A 6,019-nucleotide genomic window follows, 5' to 3' on the forward strand; every position below is an offset into this window, starting at 1 on the left:
GCCGACCTTAGCGTGTGTTTGTCTTTCTCCCCCACTTCATTTGCTTGACCTGATTAATAGTAAATTCAAAGCCAACTGTAAAGGCGTATTAGTATTATTTCATAAATTTAGGCATATAAGCTTGAGGTCATAAAAAATTGGATTCCTGTTGAAATGTACAGCTGGAAATTGACAAGTTCATGTCTAAGTTCAACAGTAGACACGAATTATTTGATACTGTCTCTTTTTGAGTAATCTTCATTCAGCGAGGTGACTTGATGACCTTTAGGTTAATGAAGGAGTTAATAGTTCTGATATCCTTAAACTTCAAACCTGAGGTTTTTAACACTAACTGCTGTGTTGTAGGTATACATATGTGTGTCTTTCAGAGGAGAGAGATGGGAGCTCTTTACAACAACACATTTCTACCCTATCCCAGCCATGGTGTCCCTAAGTTGAGAAACACTATAGCATCTGTCAGTGCTATACAGTTACTTTTCAGATCTGCTGCATCCAAATTATTTTGTCCTTAGGTGCATATTGAGCGTAGGTTTGTGCTAAACATTATTCTAGTGGCTAGGAGGGAACAAACCAACAAAATGCCCTTGTTTCAAAGACCAGGCACATAGAGAAAATGAACAGATTTGGAGTTATATCCGATGGCATTAAGTGCTATTAAGAAACCTAAAACATGGTAGGAAGATAGGGACTGGAATAATGATAGGGGATATGTTGATTTTAAATAGTGGGGAGGGTCTCCTAATTTAAATGGAGTCATAGGTGAGGGATCATTAAACATGTGAGTAACTGCAGGGAAGAACCGACAGGTGGAGGGAGCATTGCTGGCCTTCTGATAATTGGCAATCAGGTCAATGTGAACCGTTCAAGAACCTTGTATTATCTCGCAAGTTAAAAGGGTTGGTAAAAGTTGGTACTAGGCCAAGGCAAAAAAAATTCAACTGTATAAAAAAGTATTCTGTTGAGTCTCCCATCTTGGTTCCAGTTTCCTCCAGGCAACCAGTTGCATATCTTAAAAATATATCCATGTCACATATTTAATGTATGTGAGTCTGTGTGTGTATATGTGTATGTGTGCTTGGCAAACCTAATGCAAATTTGAGAAGCAGAAATGAGCTTAAATTGTGCTTATGTTAACAACCTGAAAACAATCATCCAACGTATCCATGTTTAAAATTTTATGGATAATTCAGCTGTACTCTTCAGTCAGTCTTCTCTTTTTTAACTCCCCCTTTCTCTGTTCTGCTCACTTTAAAGCTGTTCCAGTACAGAATATTTCAAACATACTCTCTAAAATATTTTTAAGATGTACCCTATACTTTTTGGCATTGATTTTTTTTTTCACCTAATATTTTTCCTATTAGCAACATATATAGAGTCCTCATCATTTATACTGACTGTGTAACATTCCATTGCATAGCTATCCATAATTGTGCTAGTCTATGATTGGATATTGAGGGTTTCTTAATTGCCATTGCAAACATTTTGCCTCATATAATCCCAATATCCTTCTAAATACTATCATCTGTTTCAGGATTATAGCTGTTCTATTTCTGGAGGAAAAAAAAAATGAAATGATGAATTCAGAGTTGAGGAAAAGATACTTGGTAGTGGGTGTCAGTAAAATCCTAAAACACACTGGTTGTAGGTACAGAAATAACACAAATTGAATGTGATATGAGGATGGGCCAATAGTATGTTATTTTACAGCAACAAACCAGAGACCTTGGATTGCTTTATCAAGAAATGCAGGCTACTGGGGTGAGACCACAGCCAGAAATTAACTAGAAGCCTGTCTGTCATACTGTGATCACAACTTATCTGGGTAGTTGTTCATATTTGATGGTACTGCATCTGTTAGAAAATAGCACTATGCAACTCAATATTTGAGTGCCTGCTATGTGTCAAGAGTGTTGCTGGGTGCTTTCAGATCACAAGTAAATCAGCTGTAATGATACCACAAGGGCTCTTGTATTTATTAGAAAGATGGAATCTTTGAAAGCTTTTTGCTCTTAGTGGAGTGGATAAATGTATTTATAAAGACATGTTTGAAATTTTAAAGAAAAATTTTAGCACTAAATTAGATTGAAGCTAGTTTCAGTTAAAAAGTAGAAAACACAATCTCTTAAGAATGATTTTGTATATTATGGCATAAATATCTTGTTTCATAAGAAAAAGCCTAGAAAGGATACAGGGGCTGATATAAATCTCTGGAAATGTGATTTTGTACAGTAGCAGTAATAAGAATTCATCAGCTTTGTGATTTTCCCAAAATGCTTTGTGAAAGCATTTCATTTTAACTGATGAGCTAGCTCTAGAATCACCCAGGCTTTCGGAATGGGGATGGTAAGCTCTAATGAAAGATCCACGCTGGTCAAATAACACAGGGAGCTTAGTTTGCAGATCCCTCCCTGTGCCTCTAGTTTGGACAGTATTCTAGTAAAAGGGGTATAGAATAGAGGCATGTGATAAAAGAGACGAGAAATCACCACTTTTGTTACTGCCATAGTGTTGTTCTTTCATGCACTGATCTCATTGTTAAATTCACGAAGGCTTGCACATAAGGGGTTCCAGGAAACGCCTGTCCCTGCCACATGGACTTGGCACCACTGGTGAAAACTCCCTCTTATCAGTTGAAAACAGGATTTCCCGATTAATAAAAATTGTGGGAAGAAGTTTGTGTGTGTGTGTGTGTGTGTGTGTGTGTGTGTGTGTGGTTATTTTTTAAAATTCCTAAGCTGTTTTCTAGAATGGCTGTTAAGGGCCAAATTGTGTCCCCCTAAAACTCAAATGTTAAAGTCCTAATCTCTAGTACCTCAGAATGTAACCATATTGGGAGCTACGTTGTTTCAAGGAGCTACAGATTATTTTAAAATAAGTGTTCACTTTAGGGTGAGGTCTGATCCACTATGACTGATATCCTTGTGAGGAGAAGCAACACCAGGAGCATGCATGCACAGGGGGATGACCCTGTGAAGAAGCTGCAAGAGGAAGGCCGTCTGCAAGCCACGGAGAAAGGTCTCATGGTGAACCGAACCTGCCAGCACGTTGATCTTAGAGTTCCAACCTCCAGAACTGAGAAAATGAATTTCTGCTGTGTGAGCCACTCATCTCTTACAGCAGCCCTAGCCAACTACTACAGAGGCTATGCCACTGTACATTCAAGGAGCAACGTATAAGGCCTGGTTTCCTCACATCTTCATCAGCATTTGGTATTGTCACCTTTCTTTGTTTAACTTTTATACGTGAGGTGGTATTTATTGTGGCTTTAATTTGCATTTCCCTAATAGCTAATGATGTTGACTATTTGCATGTGCTTATTTACCATCTCTATATCTTCTTTGGTAAAATATCTTTTCATGTATTTTACCAGTTTTCTGATTGGGCTGATTGGTTTGTGTTACTATTTGAATTTGGGGAGTTCTTTACGTAATCTAGGTATGAGTCCTTTGTCAAAGATGGGCTTTGTAAACATTTTTCTCTCAGTTTGTAGCTTGCCTTTACCCTTTTAACAGTGTCTTGTACAGAACAAAAGCTTCTAATTTTGATGAACTCCGGTTTATTGGTGTTTTTCTTTTTCCTTTGTTGATTGTGCTTTTGCTGTTATGTCTAAGAACTCTTTACCTAGACTTGGTCTTAAGGATTTTCTTCTATCTTTTCCTCCATCTTTGTGTATAAGATATGCAGTTTGAAGGCCGGGTGCAGTGGCTCAAGCCTGTAAACCCAGCACTTTGGGAGGCCAAGGCGGGTGGATCACGAGGTCAAGAGATCGAGACCATCCTGGTCAACATGGTGAAACCCCGTCTCTACTAAAAATACAAAAAATCAGCTGGGCATGGTGGTACGTGCCTGTAATCCCAGCTACTCAGGAGGCTGAGGCAGGAGAATTGCCTGAACCCAGGAGGCGGAGGTTGCGGTGAGCCGAGATCGCGCCATTGCACTCCAGCCTGGGTAACAAGAGTGACACTCCGTCTCAAAAAAAAAGATATGAAGTTTGAGATTTAATTTTTCACCTGTGTCCGTCTGGTTGTCCCAACACCATTTGTTCAGACTGTGTTAGTTGAATAGCTTTTCTATACGCTTGCCAAAATCTAGTTGGTTCTGCCTGTGTAGGTATTTTTCTTCTTTTCTTTTTTAATTTTACTGTATTTTAGGTTTGGGGGTACCTGTGAAGAACATGCAAGATTGTTGCATAGGTATACACATGGCAGTGTGATTTGCTGCCTTCCTCCCCATCACCTATATCTGGCATTTCTCCCCATGCTCTCTCTCCCCAACTCAACTCCCCACCCCCCACCTCTGTCCTTCCCCTATTTCCTCCCAACAGACCCCAGTGTGTAGTGCTCCCCTCCCTGTGTCCATGTGTTCTCATTGTTCAACATCGGCCTGTGAGTGAGAACATGCGGTGTTTGATTTTCTGCTCTTGTGGGGCTTTTTCTAGGGCCTCTATTCTGTTTCATTGGTCTAGTTTGTTATCTCTCTGCCAATAACACATTGCCATAATTACTGTAGATCTTAATATCAGGTAGAGTGATTTTTCCCACTTTAATCTTTTTCACCATTGTTTTAGCTATTCTTGTTCTTTTGCCTTCCCATGTACATTCTAGAATAAGCTTATCTGTTTCTAAAAAAAATCTTGCTTGGATTTTATACGGAATGTGTTAAGCCCTTGATTATTCTGGACAGAAATGATGTTGAGTCTTTCAATCCGTAAACACATACATCTCTCTATTTATTCAAATCTTTGATTTCTTTCATCTACATTTTAGTTTTCAACATGTAAGTTCTGTACATATTTAGACTTATACCCAAGTATTTCATTTTTAGTGATTGCAAATGGTACTGTTTTTAATAGAAGCTTTCACTGTTCATAGCTAGTGTATAGAAATAGAATTGATTTGTATATGTGGACCTTTTATGCTACAAATTCACTGAACTTAACAGTTTTAGGAAATTTTGGGGTAGATTATGTTATCTACAAGTAGGGACAGTTTTATTTCTTCTTTCTAATCTGTATGCCATATATTTTCTGTTCTTCTTGTGCTGACTGGTGAGGACTTTCATTGCTATATTAACTAAGAATAGTAGAGTGGATACTCTTGCCTTGTTCCCAATATTAGGGAGAAAGCATTCAGTCTTTCACCATTACATATCACATTAGCTGTAGGTGTTTTATGTTGTTTATCAAGTTGAAGAAAATTCTCTCTTTTCTTGTTTGCTGGGAGTTTTTATCATGGATGAGCATTGGATTTTGGCAAATGGTTTTTCTGCTTCAGTTAATACAAATGTTTGATTTTTTTCTCTTTTACCTGTTAATATGGTGGGTTATATTGATTTTTAAATATTGGACCAGCCTAGGATTCCCTGAATAAATGCACTTGGTCACGTTGTATAATTTAAAATATATTATTGGATTTAATGTGCTAATATTTTACTGAAGTTTTGTATTCTTCTGTGCATGAGGGATATTGTGTGTAGTTTTTCTTTTTTCTGTACTGTCCTTGTCTGTACTGTCTTGGTATCACAGTTAACATTAGTTTTACAAAATGAGATGGAAAGTATTCCTTTCTCTTCTATTTTTTAGAAGAGACTATGTATAATCGATGTTAAATTTTCTTTACATATTTGGTAGCATTCTTCAGTGAAACCATCTGAGCATGGAGGGTTTTTAAACTACAAATATAACAATTATAGCTTTATTCAAATTACCTGTTTTATATTGGATGAGTTTTGATAGTTTGGGCTTTTTAAGGAATTAGTTCACTACTTCTAAATTATTACCACACTTATGTATGAAGAGTTAGTCGTAATGATTTTTTAGATTTTCCTTTTATGTCTTTTGAGGATGGCAGTAAAATTTGTTTCACTACTGATATTAGTAATTTGCGTCATTTTTTTCTCTGTCAATCTCACAAGAGGTTTTCAATTTCATCAAAGTTTTCAAAGAACCAGCTTTTTGTTTTATTAATTTTTCTCTGGTTTTCTGGTTTTACATTTTATTGACATCTGCTCTTTATTATTT

The sequence above is a fragment of the Saimiri boliviensis genome, chromosome 7 (assembly GCF_048565385.1).
Source record: "Saimiri boliviensis isolate mSaiBol1 chromosome 7, mSaiBol1.pri, whole genome shotgun sequence".
NCBI classification, from domain to species: domain Eukaryota; kingdom Metazoa; phylum Chordata; class Mammalia; order Primates; family Cebidae; genus Saimiri; species Saimiri boliviensis.